Raw genomic sequence first — 351 nt, forward strand, 5'->3', positions numbered from 1 at the left:
CCGTTGACTTCCCCTGGTCAGGCCTTGTTGGCAAACATCATCTCTAAAACTGCAGCCCTGCTCAGAATTAGAAAGTGTTTTAAAAAGAATGAAGCTGGGCAAATCCCACCGCACTGGGATGTTATAGGTTCCCTGACAAATACAGTAAAACCAGCAGAAGGGTAAACACCCACACACTCTTCCTAAGTCTTAACAAAGTGTGTGTGAGGCAGACAGGGTTCTGGGGATTGTCATATCCAAGCAGATTGGAGAACAGAGTTCAGCCCTTAATGCTGACCTTGCCGGTTCTTATTGGAGCTGACCATGAGGACTCCGAAGGGCTTCTCGGGTAGGTCCTTGGAGTAATGAATG

Source organism: Pteropus vampyrus, unplaced genomic scaffold, assembly GCF_000151845.1.
Source record: "Pteropus vampyrus isolate Shadow unplaced genomic scaffold, Pvam_2.0 Scaffold6323, whole genome shotgun sequence".
Lineage (NCBI taxonomy): Eukaryota > Metazoa > Chordata > Mammalia > Chiroptera > Pteropodidae > Pteropus > Pteropus vampyrus.